We start from the raw sequence: 17,905 nt of genomic DNA on the forward strand, positions 1-17,905 counted from the left end.
GGCTTTGATTGGATTCCATAGGATTTTTTCAAAATCTCAAGAACACCTCAAAAGTTGTCTTTCAAGATTTGGTCTACAATAGGTATGTCTACTACCTCAAACTAATTCATGGTGATTATTTATGTATGAAATATGTGTTAGGACTTATGGGATAGTGATTGGAAGCAATATGTGCCCAACCTAGGTGTGTTGGTATTGTAGAGATTGTAAAATAAATTAATTGATAAGATTTGTGGGTTGGGAGTGAATTGTTGGGCATGCATGTGCTAAGGGAAGTTGTGGATGACCTAGAGACGATTGTGAGATGAATCATTTGCTTGGAAGGTGATTGTTAGGTGAAGAAATTCCATTGAAGGAGGTTGTAGAAAAATATGGACATTAGATGTTTGATAAAATGTCTAAATGACTTAAAGTATAAAAATCTTGCTAATATTGGCGCAATTGTGTTGCATTGTTGTAGATTGAAATTTGTTTAGTATGGTGGACCATCATAGTATTATGAAGGGGCAAATTTCAGATTTGAGCAGTCCGGAGGTCGCTTCACTCGCGAAGACCATTTAAAGTATCGGTTTAGTTTCGTCGAGGTAAGTATCTTGCCTAACCTTGAGTGGGGGAATTACCCCTTAGGCATTGAGTCTTATGTGAAAATTTTGTAATTGAAAACCATGTATTAAATTGGAAAATTGTTGGAACTTAGTAAATTCTTGATTTGTCATGCCTCATTCCTTGTTTATCGAGTTTGTATTTTATATGCTAATTTGGTGTGATTGCCACTTGGATTTTTATGTGAATTCCGTGTGTTTGTTGATTTGATATTTCTTGGAAATAATCACATTATGGAATTTTTATCTGCAAATAATTAATTAAATAAGTTTAAATTGAGGCGTTTATATATTTATCTAAAATTTGGATTAAAGAAGGCGTTGTCCTATGATGTGTTATTTTCCTATCCTTGTGGTTGTTTTTGAGATATTATATACATTGTGTTGAGCCGTGGACTATCTGTTGTGAAATTAATTGACTTTATTGTACCTTTGGAATGGTTGTGGCCTACGAAAAATTTGTAAATACGAGTTGATGATGTTGTGTTGTTGTAATAGATTTCTGTGTAAATTATTGTATGATATGGTTTACTGTTAAGCGGCGTATAGGGGTGGCATTCCATTGTTGACATTATGTGGACATAAGGGTGGAATTTCACTATTGTTATGGGTGTTGGGATATTGTCTGGATGGAATGATAAGGGAGGCTATTATAGGAGCGATAAGGGTGGCTATAGGGGCGATAAGGGTGGCTATTGATATTGTCAGGGCGGAGGGATTAGGGAGGCTATTATAAGAGTGATAAGGGTGGCTATAGGAGAGATAAGGGTGGCTATTATCACGGATGATATGTGATTATGTGGGGTTATTATGTTGATGATTTTTATATGATGATGAGGGATTATTGTATTGATGATTTTTTTGTGTAATGTTGCGATTCTCCTTGTGTTTATTTTTATCTCTTGTGCAACTTGTCTTATTGTTTGGTATCTTGATAATAGTCTGATTCATGTTAAAATTGTAAGCCTATGGCTTTTGCTGGGCGGATTATGTTATTGACACGTGAACTGTCCGTGCAGATGTGATATGAAATGTGGGCACGAGGTGCTAGGGAAATATAATGATTATGTTATTGGCACGTGAACTGTCCGTGCAGATGTGATATGAAATGTGAGAACGAGGTGCCAGGGAAATATAATAATTTTTATTATTGGCACGTGATTTGTCCGTGCGGTGTTGATAGAAATATGGGCACGAGGTGTCGTGGAAATATGAAAGTGGGCTGAGACCCGTGTTACGAAAATATGAAAGTGGGCTGAGACCCGTGTTTTATGATTATGAAACGAGGTGTCACAAAGTGACTTTTATTCGAAGGAATTATATTCAAAAGATATTTATTTGAAAGAAGTATATTCGAAAGATGTTTATTTGAAAGAAGTATATTCGAAAGATATTTATTTGAAAGAAGTATATTCGAAAGATATTTATTTGAAAGAGTTTTATATTCGAAGGATGTTTATTTATAGAAATACATTCGGAGCGTATTTATTCAAAAGAATTATATGTGAAGATTTATGTTGAAGGACTTGTTTAATTGGGTGTACTTGTGTTTCTTATTCGTTTGAGTAATAATTTTGGTGTCTTGCTGCCTTACTGTTTACATCACTAGTTGATTATTATTGCTATCACTACTATTTTTTTTCTATTATTTTTGTATACTATATTGCACAGGTTATTAGACTAGTGAGTGTATTGACTGTACCTCGTCACTATTCCACCGAGGTTAGTCTTGATATTTACTGGGTACCGACTGTGGTGTATTCATACTATACTTCTGCACATTTTTGTGCAGAGCCAGGTATTGGAGATATCGGACTAGGACAAAGTTAATTAGTTGATCTCTAGGATTCAAGGTAGGGCTGCTTGACCATCGCAGTCCCTTGGAGCCTTTCCATTTTTATTGTACTGTCATCTCTTATTCGAACAATATTTTATATTCGATCCTTGAAATCATTGCATGTATTCAGTTAGAGTTCGTGACTCAGTATTACCAGTCTTGGGAGGTTGTTATATTTATTTCTGTTGTTGGTTTCGAATATCTAAAAAAATGGCTCGAAATGTAATTGTAATCGGCTTACCTAGTCTTAGAGACTAAGTGTCATCACGACGCCTATGGTGAGATTTTGGGTCGTGAAAGAATTCTTATGATGTATGCAAAAAGGGTAAATATCAGGTCGGCGGGGCGAGTCAGTTTAACATACCTCATTCTCATTGTGTGAAGTGTAGGAGATGTCATTCAGGGATATGTCACTATGGTACCAATGCATGTTACGGATGTAGAGTTGAGGGGCATCAGTTAAGGCACTCCCCCGTATATCTAAAGTCATAAAGTAAGTCACTCCTTAGTACATCATTATGAACACCGTATTATTTTTCTTGTTGTATATGTACATCCTTATCGAAGGGGCCTATATAAATATGGTCTTAACCAAAACGTTGAATCACAAAATATTATTTTCCTTCTGAACGAGACGCATTATTCACGAAGCCACTCTATCACAAATTCTCTTATTTACAACCTCTTGAGGAATTGAGTTCTATAATGATTTCCTTAGAATGATTTGTAACCCTAGGTTAATACTTCCCACTGCTTCCCTAAATTCTCAACAAGGGACTATACCTGATGAATTTCTTACAGAACCTGTTGATTCAAATGGATGACATCTGCTCACTTGTGCCTATGCATACACCACCATAATATTTACATATGTGGTATCAAATCCAATGTATGTGTCCTAGTGTTGAGATCCTTCTTGAGCCACTCTTTTTCTCTCCGGTGTATGTCGATCCTATGGTTTGAACAATCACTTCCTCCTTTGTGAATATTATCATGAATCCTTTTCACTGTCTAGTAACATGAGAGAATATCTCAGAACCTATCATATGTGTACATGTCAACTGAAAGCGGTCACTTGTCCGCATAAAAGTTTCTGGGAAATTTGAGATTTTCACAAATTCGTCACAGGAAGATCTTTTTATTTTCCCATCTCAGTATGACTTTTATGTCTACTTAGATCATTCTGCAGTAAGTAACTCACTTTGTTCCTAGTATTGTAGTTGCCCATGAAGTGGCCTGGTATTGCAGCTTGAGGGTTATTATGGAAGAGACATGTCTAGATCATAGCAAAGTGTACATTCTCTCTAACCAATACATGATTTCATCCAAACATTAAGATGTCCTAGCTACATGGTTTCACTCGTGTGTGGTTGAAAGTTAAAGCAACCTTACATTGACTTTTCCTCCCCACTTCAGGTGGATGTTTCAGATTCTGGCACATATGATGAGTATATTGATTTGAAAGACAAGTTTGTTGTATCTCTAGTCCTCTCATATAGGATCAACTATTGTGAAGGGTTAAGATGTCAGAATGATAATAATCTCACAAGTGTCCAAAGGTTTAGTTTGGGTATTCGTCATAGGGATTTAGAGTTGAAGAAAGTGAACAAGTTATTCTCAAGATTTTCTCTATAAATATATTGAGTGAATTGTTAAGGAAGGTAAAGTATGTGTAGTCACATTAGGCCTTATGGAATATTGAAGGAAATAGGTCAAACTATGAGTATGATGTTTTCCCATCGTTGTCCTCCATGCACCCGATGCATCATGTATCTAGGTTCCAAAAGGTGGTTGGAAATCCTTTGCCTATCATTCCGTTGGAAACTATTGAAGGTGGAGTTAATGGGTAATTGGCTTATAAGAGGTACCTAGTTGTCATCCCTGTTAGATAAGTCCGAAAATTGAGATCTACCTCCGCCAGAGTAAAGGAAGTATTCTCACTTGCCTGTATAACCAAATGGTTGTGGTTCAAAAGGGTACTTGTTATGTGTTATGATTTAAATATGTGCAACTCATGTCTAAATACCACTTCTATTATGTAATGCCCTTAATGTTGAGATCAATGTTGTTGATATATACTGTGATGCTTTGTTGAGTTATGGATATGTTGTTAGGGTGGTTTTGGGATTCTCTGGCAGGTGGATAGGCCCCAATTACAGGGGAGACTCTGCTGAAATTTTCGAAAATTTAGGGAGTTAGTAAAAAATTTGGAACTACTGGTGTGTGTTATAGCATATGATCACATTGGGTGCTAATGGTGAATTTTGACCCTCATTCGAGGATGAATGATCCTAAGCGGGGGACAATGTAAGGCCCGGTTAAAATTTCCTAATGATTTAACATTTTAAAGTGCGCCAGCGGTATTTGGGAATAACATGTTCGAGTATTAAAGGAGACCCATGGGATAGAACCACATCATTTTAAATGTAAATATATGTTTAGGGTATGTTGAAACATACTAAGGAGTTTTGTGAATGGCAAGAACTTGTGTGAAACAAGTTAGATACATTAAATGGAAAGGATGTCCCAATTCGCACAACATCCTACTTTAAATGCATGCTTCTACCAAACTCTAAATACTTAGGAGGTAATATAACTATAAAATTAAATCCCTTTGAATTTAGTTTCCAACGCATTAAACCGTTCGTCATTTGGATATATATACAGAACGTTATGGCCATTTTACTGGACTTATGTCATATGCGCGGCCAGAAGGCGGCCGCGCATATTTGAGAGCTTCCGCCTTGTGTGCGCGGCCACTTGCCTAGGTGCGCGGCCATGCACGCAGGAGCCCATTAAATACCCCCAAGCACATGTAGAGAGAGGGCTAAGTCATTTATTTGAGCTAGGGCTTGCATATCAAGGGGAATCCGTCCAACACCTCCCTCCCATGAACCAAGGTAATATTTTTGGAGTAATTTTGAGTTGATTACTACTCCTAAACATTTGTATTAACAAGGATTAATCTTGAAGATCCATATATTTCCATTTAAATCCCCAAATTGGTCAAGAACACTACAAGTTGGGATTCTCAAGAGTTTCACTATAAGAGGTATGTCTACAATCTCTAACTAATCTATGGTGATTACTTATGTATGAAATTTGTGTTAGAACTTATGAGATGGTGATTGGAAGCAACAAATGCCTAACCTAGGTTGTGTTGGTATTGTAGAGATTGTAAAATGAATTAATTGATAATATTTATGGGTTGGGAGTGAATTGTGTGGCATGCATGTGCTAATGGAAGTTGTGGATGGACTAGAGATGATTGTGAGGTGAATCATTAGTGTGGAAGGTGGTTGTTAGGTGAAGAAATTCTATTGGATAAGGTTGTAGAAAGATATGCACACTAGATGTTTGATAAAAAGTCTAAATAACTTAAAGTATAGAAATCTTGCTAATAGTGTTGCAATTGTGTTGCACTGTTATAGATTGAAGTTTTTTAGTATGGTGCAACGTCATAGTATTATTGAGGGGCGAATTCCAGGTATGTTGGCTAAACTACTCTTTTAAAAAATGAATTCCATGATGTTCCCGCAAGTTTCAAGTATTGTTGACTCAAGTTCCTTATTTTATGTTCCGAGATATTCCCAATAAATTCGATTGTCTCAAATAAGCAAAGTGTCGAGAATTATGTATTCAAAACGTATTACGAATATTCCTATCATATTATGTTATCCTTTCGGAATGTGTCCAAGAATGATATGTGTATTAAAATGATATGTCTTTGAGTCATGTTTCAAATGAAGGCTATGATGCCAAATTGTGTGAGAAAATCTCAATATGCTTAAGACTCTTAATTGCTCATATGTGTACCTAAAGTCTTGATTGGAAATGTCTTATTGTTGATAATCTATAAAGATGGTTGGAAGTGAAATAAGTGAACTGGGGGTATAAAGTATGGCCAACATGCCAAAAGTGAAAGTTATACTTAAGGCTAATGGTGCCAATGAAATAGGATGATGTGAGAAAGATTATGAAATGAGCTTTGACTCAACTATTCCAAAATTATTTCAAAAATGGAATTGCCTAAAAGCTTATGTACTCAAGTCATTCCCATATGTAGCTGGTTTAACAAATGTTATGCTTTGTGAGTATTTTTACTGTGTTTTGCGTTCTTACATATTCGTGAGTGGAAATTGTATATTGCGCTTTTTGGGGAAAAGTATTTCAAGAATAAATTGTGTGTTACTTGTTGATGATTTTAACTTGCGCATCAATTGCCAATTATTTTACTCCATTTCTCGGAAAGAAATCTATTGTGCCTAAATTGTTCATTTCTAATGAACTTAAAGTTGTGATTTCTGAAATATTATATATGTTGATATTTATGATGATGATATATGAGGGAATAAATAAAAGTATGGAATATCAAATACAACCACCGTGCCTTGAATAAAGAATCTTGTGAATAGCAAAAAAAATCTAAGGGAATATTGTTATTGTTATTGGTTGAAAATACTAGTGGAGATTCATACAATGTGAAAGATGATGAGGTAAATACATTTGTACATATGTTACCTTTGTGTGCAAAAACAAAAATAATATTTTTGGGAGTATCGATAGTCACCGAGGAAGGGTAGGTTGAAATAACCTAACCCCGAAACTATACGTGCCGGTGTATGAGTGGATGGTGATCGTTCCCCTTATTTGGGATGAGATTGATGTGATAAAATTATTACCCTTAATTGGGCTGAGATTGATTGATAGAAAAGGATAATGTTGATCCACACGACATCGTGGTGAGACGGTCTAGCCGATTGGGTCGTGATCGGACGCCATGCCGCACACATGGTGGTGATTGTGCTAGAAATTGTAATAGAAATTATGATTGTGGTTGATGTCTCTAATGAGATGCCCTAGCCGATCGGGTCGTGATCGGACTCCGTGCTAAAATTATGGTGGTATTGGTATTGAGAGTGATTGTGGTTGATGTCTCTAATGAGATGGCCTAGCCGATCGGGTCATGATCGAATTCTATGCTAAAAGTACGGTGGTATTGGTATTGTGAATAATAGTATTGTGAACAGTGGTATATCGGTGCTAAATATCTCCCAACCAAAAAAATATATTATCATAATATTTTGATTATCACTTCACATTGTTACCTTCATATTTTTGAAATTATTATGTTTTAACTTGGTATTTGAATACCATTGATTGTTGATTTTTGTTTTCATGGTTTTCCCTTTCTTAGATTGGCATTCTATTTTGAAAAAGGACAGTTAGCTTTACATACTAGTACTATTCCATATGTACTAACGTCCCTTTTGTCGAGGGCGCTGCATCTTCAATGGATGCAGGTGGTTCATCAGCGGGCAACTTTGGTCCTCGTTAGCAGTCACTTTCTATTCAGCAGGTTTTGGTGAGCCCTACTCTATTCCGGGCCTGATGTCATATGAGTTGTACAATGTGTTTTGAGGTATAGCTGGGGCCTTGTTGCCGGCACTTCCATTCTTCACTTTTGTTGTACTTAGAGGCTCCGTAGACAGGTGGTGGGTGGTATTCGATGTTGGAAATTGAACTAGAAATGTTGGTATTTGAAAAACATATTTTTCATTACATCTATAAACTTGTATTACTTTGGAAATTATGAACAAAGCTGCTAATGGAATGAAATGGGAGTTGTTAATGAAATATTTTCAGTGTTTGATTAATGGAGTGCATCTCCTCTTTATTTATAGATTGTTTGGGTAGAAGGAATCTAATAGGCTTGCTTGGCCGGGTTCACTCGGTTGAGTGTCGGTCGCACTCCCCAATTTCGGGGCGTGACACACTCCAAGTCTGCAGATATATGACGGGCGACGTTCAATGATACTTCCACAAATCGCTCAGGTGTCATTCCCTGGCAACTCCTGCATGCTCGTGAGGTGTATGTGGCTACATCGAGGATCTTTCCCTTAATGTGTTCCTGAGCCAAATGCAACTCTTGATTTTGCTGACCACGGGTCTCAGCTAGCTCCAGCGCATCACGCTCGCGGTCCAAGGTCATATCTCTCTAGCGCAAGCAGATCTCCACAAGATCAAACTAAAATAGGTTCAAATCACTGATCTTTCTGCTATTCTGTCTATGTTCATCCTTTGTTCTATTGTGAGTACGAATATTTGTTCATTTTTTGTTGTTTCTTACTTACCCTAAAACTAGGGTTTATAGATCTCTTTAAATCGAACCAAAATTGGTTTGATTCTCTGATTTTGAGTATTATTTGTGTCTATATTCGTGCTATGCTACCGTTTTTGTGTATGTTCTGTTGATATTTATTTTTTTCCTAAAAAAACTAGGGTTTACAGATCTCTTCAAATCGAATCAAAATTGGTGTGATTCTCCGATTTTGAGTATTATTTGTGTCTATATTCGTCATATGCTACCGTTTCTGTGTATATTCCGTTGATATTTATTTTTCCTAAAAAAAACTAGGGTTTACCGGCTTATTCTCCCAATTTGATTTTAAATTGATTTATATGTTCTTCTTTCCTTTTATGGTCTGATTGTTTGTATTTCCTTACTTATGTGCTGATTTTAACCACTATATAAACCCATTCCCTTTCTCCTTTTTGGAGAGACAAAAAGTCACTAAAAACTCTCACTAAAAATTGAGGTTTCTACTCTGTATTTGTTTACTATTCTGTTCTGTTTGGCTCTTGGCCGGCTGAAAGCCAAGGCCACCGGATTTATACTTTTCTGACCATCTCTTGGGTGTGAGAACTGCCCTGGGTTCTTGAAACCCTTGGGAACTTGACACATTTGAGAATCTGGGTCCTTACTGTTGTTCTTTTCTTGTTTATTGAACAATCACTGGTTAGTTTCTAAACCCTCGCAATGTTTATTCTCTTATGTTAGCATGTTCTTTGAAACTGCACGACTTAATGTATTCCCTTGACTCTCTTTATGTGTGATTCTACCTATAATTGCTAGCCTAATAATGTCTTTGCACCTAACTTAGTTAATTTAGATAGAATGAAGCATGTTTAGTTTGGTGTTATTGATAATTCGAATGTTCTGCCTTGATTATATTGTTCAATCCATGTTCTATGCCTAATTCTGAACTTCTAGTGATTAATTGATGTTATTAGCATGCCTTAACTTGTTTAAGACCTTTACTCTCTAAGTGTAGTATGCTCCTATGACTATGGTTGCCACTCTATGTGTTCTTGCCATGTCCAATTCTGCACCTCTGACAACTTGTGATCCTTTAAATCCAGTCTGCCTTAACTGACACTCTCTATGTTACCTGATCCTATTTGTATTATAATGCTTAACTCCTGTGTTTGGTATAATATGATCCCTTAAGTCCTAAGTTAGTTGCATTACTTGGTTTTAATAGTCTAATACCATTGCCTGTTAACTTGCAATCCTAGGCTCCTTGTTCCTTATCATATGTCACCCTGCCCAAGTGTTAATTTGCTTTTGGAGTTCATTATGTGATTATCTTACAAGTTTGCAAATGTTTTCCAAACCTATTACTCTACTACTATATTCACTGGTTGTTTCTTATTTAATTCTGGAGCTGGCTGAAAGCCAAAGCCCTTCCCCTAAGTCTCCTCTATCAACCTCCCTAGTGTGAGCACTGCCCTAGGTTCTTGAAGCCCTTGGGAACTCTGACACACTAGGGTCCAAGGTTCTTTGCCACCTTTTTTCCTAATTGCTCAACTTTGCCCCCTCTTCTCACCTACTGGATAAACCAGTTGGTTTGTGTAAATGGCTATACCTCTAGGACTTTTGATGGCTACTGGATGTGGGCTATTTTGTATGAATAGAGATTGTTTCTGGGCTGTTGTGAAACTGTGTTGAGGGCCTAGCTAGGCTAGGTATACATTGGGCCTGCCTTAGGCCGACTATAGCTATTCTGTAATTCTGTAATTTATTTCACTCATTGGGCTTGTAATAATGTTATAATAACAATTGGGGTGTTAGTAAAATTGGGAAAAGGGGATTATTTTAATATTTGCATGAAACGGGTAGAAATCCTGCCTATAGGTGTTTACTTTGCTCGAACATGTTCTGCTATTGTGTGTGTTAGATAACCTACCTATAAGTATTTAATTCGTTTAACATATTCTGTTTCTACATGCTAGATGTCATGCCTATAGAAAATAAAATGACCAATGTGTCAATGTGCATTACAGCATATTCATTAGGTGCTACGACCATAGGGTTCTATTAATTTATGTTCTACCAAATATGCATTTTAGAAATCATGCCTATAGGGTTTAATTGGTTAATGTGTTGTTGTTATAATTGCTCATTTAGGAAACATGCCTATAGGAGCTAAAATCAGTTTCAATCACTAATCGTAGAAATCTTGTTTTAAGTGCTAAAATTGAACTTTCAACATTGTTTCATTGCTTAACTCTGACGCTATTAGAAAGCATGTCTATAGGATCAAACTAGGTAATTCTGAATATCTCATGTTATTATCACTGCCAATTAGTGCGTAAATCATCTAGATAGCATGTCTATAGGTTTAATCGCTTATAACCTGTAATTAGTAGGCAACTGTGTAGTCACTTAGAAATTATACTTTGCATACAAAACTGTCTGCACGTTCAAAATCCAGTTCACATAGAAACCATGCCTATAGGGCCTAATGACTTTAATTTGCCTCAATCCTGAAATTGTCTAACGCTTAATGTGAAAATTTGTTCGCGTACATTTGTTGTTTAAGTATGGAGACTAACTTGAGCCCTTAATTACTTTTACATGAAGTCCAACTTGTTTTGTATGTCTCCTAGTTTTATCATTTCTGAGCAGCCTAAGCTAAGTCTAGAAACCATCCAAAATAGAGGTCCAAACGCCTCCTAGGCCATAGGCATGGGACGGGTAGTGCACGCATAGGGCAAGGTTTAGAATCAACTAGTGCGCTTTAGGTAAAAACTTAAAGATAGTAATCGGGTAGCAGGAGATAATAGTCTGTACCCGCTGAATAATACGAGTAACACCCCTTTTCGAGGGAGTTACGAAGTATTATTTATGTTGTACGGGGTGATCCTTTAGTTAAAAAACTTAGGACCTCCCATCTTGTCTTTAAACCAATTATCTGTGTTTACTCAAGGACTTTCTAATAATAATTTTTTTTAAACTTCTTGTTTTTCTCTCTGACTATTTGACTAATTCATATAATTCAAGTTCGGCCGGGACCCATAGTTGTGGACCTCGAAGAGTACCTAACACCTTCTCTGCGAGGTAATTTGAGCCCTTATCCGATCTTTGGTGACGCAAACTAGTTAAACCAGAGTTATTTGCAAATAGGTGCCCTAACGCACCTCAAACCCGTTAGGTGGTGACTATCTCTTTTAATACCTTCCTTTAAAAGAGTTGTCACGTGTCGAAACCCGATTTTGCGAGAAAGAGGGGCGCGACAACTATTCTGGTAGGAATTAGCTCGTTGGCCTCATTTTTCACCATCGCCATGCCCTTTTTTTGGCACAACCTATACGGGGCTGATCCATTGGCTGTTAGAGATGGGAAATATTATACCTACACCCAGCAATTTGAGTATCTCTTTCTGCACCACCTCCTCAAGGTTTTTGTTCAATTTGCGATGGGGTTACACCACCGGTTTGCTTCCTTCTTCCAATAGGATCTTATGCATATAGATTGCGGGGCTGATCCCTTGAATATCGGTTATACTGCAACCGATTGCCTTTTTATGCTTCCGTAGCAACTCCACAAGCATGTGTTCCTGTAGATCTGTCAAATCAGTAGCAACAATCATAGGAAAATTGTTAAGTCTCCAAATCAGGAGTACTTTCAATTGCAGCTTCGGCTTGATCTTTTCTTTCTCGAATTCTTCTTTATCTACCACCTGGTTCTCATCTTCCAGTGCCTCAACTTCCTTTTTGATCTCAGGATCTTCATCATCTGTTGTGCTTGATTGACTAATGCATCTCTCTAATGAATCACCTACTAGCTTATCCAGCTTGTATTGTTCAGCTAACTCTCCCACCATATCTAGTTTGAGACAAGCATAGGCAGATGCCTCATCATACGGGTATTTCATCATTCTCTTCATTTGAAATACCATTTTTTTCATTTGTCACTCGTAGCATAAGTTGCCCCTCATATATATATCAAGAATAGCTCGGCCAGTGCAATGGAATGGTCTCCCCGGGATTAGAGGTACATCCTTATTTAATTCCATGTCTACCACGATAAAGTCTACTGGGAAAACAAATTTGTCCACCCTCACCAGAATGTCCTCAATTATGCCATCCGGTATGACCGTGGTCTGATCAGCCAGTTGCAAGGATACTGGCATAGATTTGATCACTCCTAGTTCTCCTTATAACTTCTTGAACACCGATAATGGCATCAAATTAACGGATGCACCTGAATCGCACAAGGCTTTGTCAAAATTTTTGCTACCCAATGAGCAGGGTATAGTGAAACGGCCAGGATCCCCACACTTTTGACAAAATTTTTTTTGTAGAATGGCACTGCAGTGGGCATTGAGTTTGACCACTTTCGTTTACTCGAGCTTCATTTTTCTTGAAAGGATTTCCTTCAGAAATTTTGCATAGGCTGGCATCTGTGTGAGCACCTCGGTGAACGGGATGTTCACATACAGCTATTTCAGCATCTCCAAGAATTTTCCAAAGAATTTGTCTAGTTTCTCCTGCTTCATCTTTTGAGGAAAGGGTAACACTGGCATGTGCTTGCTTTCCTCAACTGCGCTGCTTAATTTCTGCTTATCAACCTCCTTGTTGTTAATATTTTCCTTAGGCAGAGATTCACCAATTTTTTGTTCTTCTGCTATCTTGGTTGAGTTTATCTCCTTCTCAACCCTTGGTTTTGCATTGGGATCTACTAATGTTTTCCCACTTCTGAGGGATACGGCCTTGATCGTCTCTTTTGGATTCTTCGCAGTGTCTGCCGGCAAAGTCCCCGGAGCCCTTTCTAACAACAATGATGCGAGCTGCCCCATTTGTCTTTCTAGGTTCCGGATGGCTGTGCCTTGCTCCCGGATAGCGGTCCCTTGAGTCTCAAGTTTTTCATCTGATTTATTTATGAATGCCTTCATTAGATCTTCTAAACTTGAGTTGTTGGGTTGTGGTGGCTGGTATGGTTGCCTTTGTTGGTTCTGGAAGCCAGGAGGTCCTTGTACTGGTGCTCTGAGATTTTGTTGCTGCCATGAGTTCAAGATACCATTTGAAGAATTCCATGAGAACCCCGGATGTCTCTGTCCCATAGAATTGAAATTACCACCTCCTTAGTAGTTGCCTTTGTTAAAATTCCCCAATGCCTTAACTTCTTCTTCTGCGGTGAATGTTTGTCACTCATGAGTTGGGTGTCCCAATCTACAGATGTCACATCCCACCTGTGGTTGATTTTGCACCTGATCTATGGTCAAGTACTTGATGTCTTAGCACTGGCAGCAATTTGAGCCTGCATTGCTACCGACGATTCTACTTGGTGCACCGTCGTTGATCTTCTTCGATCCCCTTGGTTAGTGGACCATTGTTTCACGTCTTCAGATAGTTCATTCAGAAGTGTGACAATCTCTTCAGGAGTTTTCTTCATCAGAGGACCTGCAACCGCACTATTTAGCAATCTCCTTGATGACAGGTTTAACCCGTCCCAGAAGTCCTGGAGTTGCATCCATTGCTCCATTCCATTATGAGGGCACCTCCGCAATAGATCCTTAAATCTTTCTCATGCCTCGAACATTGTCTCCCCTTCACCTTGGCTGAAATTGTGAATCTCTTTCCTCATCCGTCCAGTCTTAGCAGTAGAGAAATATTTTTCTAAGAACTTGGTAATCATCTCCTCTCATGTATGGATTAACCCTGTGGGCAGACCTCTCAACCACTGCTTTTCATCATCCTTAAGTGAGAAAGGGAATGCTCTGAGGTAGATGGCATCATGTGATGCTCTATTGAAGCGGAATGTGTTCATAATTTCATCGAAGTCAATCAGATGGTTGTTGGGATTTTCATTGGGCTTGCCTCTGAATATGCAATTGTTCTGAATGGTCTGGATGACTCCCTGTTTGAGTTCAAAATTATTGGCATCAATGGGTGGGGGCCTCATACTAGACTATTGTTGGTTATACACTGGTCTGACATAATCTGCTAGAGACCTCCCAGTCCTAGGAGCTGCATTTTCAAATCCATCTTCGATCATGGTTCAGTTGAGATTGAACCTTCGATCAACGTCGACTGTTTCATCTGCAACTCTACGAGCTGCTTCAGCTACTAACCGTGCTTCTTGTCATTGAGCTGCCTCTCTCGTAGTTAGGTTCACCTCATCTTCGTTGTTCACAATTGTATTTTAAGTTGAAGGCTGACCCAACAATAATCCATTCGATCCTTTCTCCCTTCTCAACTTCCGCAAGTGCTTGTCTAATTATGGATCGTATGTCACCAATTCATTGGAAGAGGATCGAGTCATATACCGCTGAACTTAACCCGTTGCCTGTACATAGATAAGAAGAGCGTAAAAAAGTAAAATAAAATTATTCCTGAATTAGCACCGAAATATAATTCAAACACTATTAATCGCCAATCCCTAGCAACGGCGCCAAAATTTGACGAGCGCAAGATATGTGATCAACTATTATTTCGGGTAACTCCGTGCTAAGTTTACTCTATACTTTTATTGACTCTTTTGATTTTAACAGATGATTAGGCTATCTTAAGGATTTAAATTCATCTTCCGAATGAATTAGAGTCCCGTTAACTAACCTAATGACAGGTTCTATGAACATATGCAAAAATACAGTGAATGCATGATCTTATGAAGAATGTCTCTCGACTATTCTTCTAAATTGGGTTAACTGATAACTCTCTAAGATCTTCCGATTACCTATTAGAGGCGTAAATCAAAAAAAACAAGATAACACAATTCGAATTGCAGCAACACTTCTTTTTCTATTAAAGTAAAACCACAATTGGCCTTGCAATTCAATTAATAATTCATTCAATGAATTCGAGCAATTAATAAAAAGTAAAAACCCAAAACAATAGTCAAATCACAATATCCGTCAATAACCCTAAGAAAGATTACTCCATAGTGGAACAGTTATTCATCACAAGAGTATTAGAAGAACAAGAAGACATTACAATTCACAAAATCAAACAAACTTCCGTATTGAATGAATTGGATGAAGTAATTAGAGTCTTTGTTGTTTCCTTGTCTTCTTCTCTCAAAAAGTTGCTCCCAAAATCCCAGATACCTTGTTTTGAAACGAGCTAGGCTTCATATAGGTCAAAAAGAGTCGCCTCCGAATTTACCAAAATAGGCCTGGGTAAAGTTCCCGGAACTGACGTGTGCGGCCGCGCATCTGGAGTTGTGCCCGCACTCATGGTCGCGTATGTCTGGTAGAGCACTGTGTCACTTACCCGGTCGTATGCGCGTTGGGGGTCTCTCATGTGCGGTCGCGCATCTGAATTTCGCTCCTGCTCAACTCTTTTTTCTCCTATTAAGTGCACTACTCGTCTGTTGACCCCCGAACACGATCCTGACTTAATTTTTTGGGTTTTTACTCAGACTTCAAGGTTCCAAATAGCTCGAATTAGCTTCACAGCATCTGCATAACTCGGAATTGCTCCTACAAGGCATAAAACACACACTCAGTGCAAAACAATACCATTTAAATCTCAAACACTAATAAAGTACAGTGAATTAGAGTGCAATAAGTGACCAAAATACACAATTATAGCCTCCCATCAAAAGCCAAGTCCTCTTCTGTTGCTACTATGGTGTTCTTGTAGCCATGAAAGTGCATTAAAGGACCTTTTCTATTTACAAGTTCTATCTAACTCATGCTTGACCTTGCTTAGATCCTCCTTTAGGATTCTTACCTGTTCATCTCTCTTGTACAACTCATCTTTCATTTTTCCTATATTTTCTTCTAAAGTAAGTTGTGTGATCAGGTGTCTTTTTGCATGTTCCTAGTTTCAATTTCAGATTTTCAGATCTAAGCTCTAGGACAGCTGTGTCAAGTGCATGAACCTGGTTCTCCAACATAGTATTTTCACTTATAGTTTCACTAGCCCTAAATTTCAGGTTTTTGCACTTAGCTTTCAAACTCACACATTCTTTAGACAGTTGTTCCTTTTTGTTATTTACATCCTCAAATTCATTAATTAGCTCTAGTAGCAACTCAGATAACCTTTCTTTAAATAAAAATTTAATCTTGTTTTTGAGATGAAAGGCACTTACCTCAGTTTCTTCGTCAGATTCTCTAATGGCCATAAGTGCTCGTTCATCATCATCATCATCATCTGAGCTTTCTCCCCAAGCAGCGACCATAGCCTTGGTTGATCCTTTGTTGTTGCCTTTCTTGGGTTGAACCTGTTCCTTCTTCATATTCCTTCGTTCAGCTCTTTCCTTCTTTCATTCAATTTCCCACAAAGGATAGTTCTTGATGTGGTGATCAGTCTTTCTACACTTGTAGCATCCGTCATTGGTTTGCTTCTCAGGAGCTTTTGACTTGATGTAGCTTCCACTTCTTGAAGAACCCTTTCCTCTTCTCGAGTACTTCTTGAAGTCTTTGGTGATCATAGTTATTTCATTATCTTCCAGATCATAACCTTCAGTGATTCTGAGTGCTAAGCTCATTTCCTTCTTAGGTACATCCATCTTCATGATTTGTCTCCTAAGTTCATAGGCAATAAGATTTCCAATGATTCATCTAGTGGGAGAGTGGAAATATTCTTTGATTCCTGGATGGCAATGATCTTGCTCTCCCAAGTTATAGGCAAAACCCTAGTAAGTATCTTCTCGGCTCTTTCTTCTTCAGGAATAATTCTTCCAAGAGATTTTAGCTCATTTGTCAGTGTAGTGAATTTTGTGTACATCTCTTGAATGGTTTCTCCATCCTTCATAGCAAAGTTCTCATGCTGAGAGTACAATAGAGTTCCTTTAGATCTCTTCACCTTAGTTGTTCCTTTTTGAGCCACCTGCAGCGTATCCCAAATTTGCTTAGCAGTGACACAACCTTGGATTCTGCTATACTCATCTGGACTAAGTCCACAAATAAGCCATTCCTTGGCTTTATCATTCTTCTCCCACTTCTTCAAGTCCTCAGCAGTGCAATCCGCTCAGTGGACCATCAGTGACAATGTCTCACAGCTTATAGTCCTCTCCTTGAATGTGATCTCTCATTATGTTCTTCTACCAAGGGTAGTACTGCCATTAAAGAGTGGTGGCCTAGAAGTGGATTGTCCTTCCCAGTTTCCATGTGGTGCACTCATCTTGATATTTTCCTAAGGTATTAGCCTTTTCAAGGATAACCCACTCTGATACCAATTGATGTTTTGTACTTCAATACCACAAAAGAGGGGGGTGATTTGTGTGGTGTCCAATTTTCGCGTGCACATATTATAGAAGGACCTGGTTCTTCTATGTGTTTCTTATACTACTGTTGCGGAATAATAAATGCGGAAAGTAAAGAACACAAGTATTTTTACGTGAAAAACACGTGGCTCAAAAGGTGAAAAAATCACGACCTACTACCCAATA

Source organism: Nicotiana tabacum, chromosome 19 (genome assembly GCF_000715075.1).
Source record: "Nicotiana tabacum cultivar K326 chromosome 19, ASM71507v2, whole genome shotgun sequence".
Taxonomy (NCBI): Eukaryota; Viridiplantae; Streptophyta; class Magnoliopsida; order Solanales; family Solanaceae; genus Nicotiana; species Nicotiana tabacum.